This window comes from Corvus kubaryi, unplaced genomic scaffold (genome assembly GCF_017639235.1).
Source record: "Corvus kubaryi isolate FWS band 111438036 unplaced genomic scaffold, C.kubaryi_AGA036_p1.0 36594, whole genome shotgun sequence".
Classification (NCBI taxonomy): domain Eukaryota; kingdom Metazoa; phylum Chordata; class Aves; order Passeriformes; family Corvidae; genus Corvus; species Corvus kubaryi.
In genome coordinates this window covers 57,135-58,475 of record NW_024580901.1, presented here as the reverse complement: position 1 = coordinate 58,475, position 1,341 = coordinate 57,135, and positions in this window count along the sequence as shown.

The window sequence follows — 1,341 nt, the reverse complement described above, 5'->3', positions numbered from 1 at the left end:
AATTGGGATGGGAAAAGGGGGAAATTGGGATCAAAGAAGGGGGAAATTGGGATGAAAAGAGGGGAAATTGGGATCAATAAAAGGTGGAAATTGGGATGGAAAAGGGGGAAATTGGGGTCAATAAAAAGTGATAATTGGGATGGAAAAAGGGGGAAATTGGGATGAAAAGAGGGAAAATTGGGATCAATAAAAGGTGGAAATTGGGATGGAAAAAGGGGGAAATTGGGATGGAAAAAGGTGGAAATTGGGATAAAAAAGGGGAAGTTGGGATCAATAAAAGGGGAAATTGGGATCAATAAAGGGGAAAATTTGGCTCAAAAAAAAGGGGGGAAATGGGGATCAAAGAAGGTGGAAATTGGGATCAAAAAAGGTGGAAATTGGGATCAAAAAAGGTGGAGATTGTGATCAATAAAGGGGAAAATTTGGCTCACGAGAAGGGGGGAATCTGACATTGCCTCTTTCCCTCCTTGTTTCAGGGAAAATCCAGCTCAGGGAGATCCCTCCTGAGGCTGCGAGTGCTGAGCCGGCTCTGCCTCCCCATCCCGGCCCGGGAATGAGGAAAATTGCCTCTGGAATGAGGACACATCCCTCCCTTTTCTCCTCGCCGTTATCCCGCGGCTTTTCCTACCTCCCCATCTCTCCAACCGAGCCCAAATTCCCTCTTTTTTGATGCAAATCCTCCTCAGGAACATCCCACCGACAACGTTGCCGGCTCCCTCCCCCCCCCATTTTTTTTTTTTTTTTTTCCCGCCCCCCTCGCCTTTATCCCGGGAATTCTCGCACCTCGCGGAGCTCCTTGGCCACCTCCTTGAGCTCGTGCAGGATGCCCTCGAGCTGCCCGATCACCATCCTCATGCGGCCGCGGATGCGCTCCCGCTCGCCCTCGCTACGGCCGCCGCCGCCGCCGCCGCGGGGCCGCTCCGTGCGCTGCGCATCCCGGCGGCTCCGCGAGTCCATCCTTCCCTAGGCTCCCGGGATGGCCGGCCCGGTGTCCATCCTGCTGCTCCCCGCCCGGCCCGGCCCGGGCAGCTCTCACCATCTTAACGCTGCCGCGGCTCCCCGGAGAATTCCAGCGACGCGCTCGCGCTTCCCGGTGGGATCGGGGCGCTCCTGGGGGAAGCGGGAGGCGCCGGCCGGGTGCACCATGCGGGAGGGGGGTGGCTGGGCTGGTGGCCTCGGGGTGACACCGCCGCGAGGAGGAGGAGGAGGAGGAGGAGAAGGAGGAGAGGCTCGGGATTTCCCGCCAGGCGGAATTCCAGCGGGAGGGCGACGCGCGGCTCGGTGTCCCCGAGGAGGGGCTCCTCGCGGTGGGGCCGCAGGTCCGGCGGGTGGTCAGCGGGG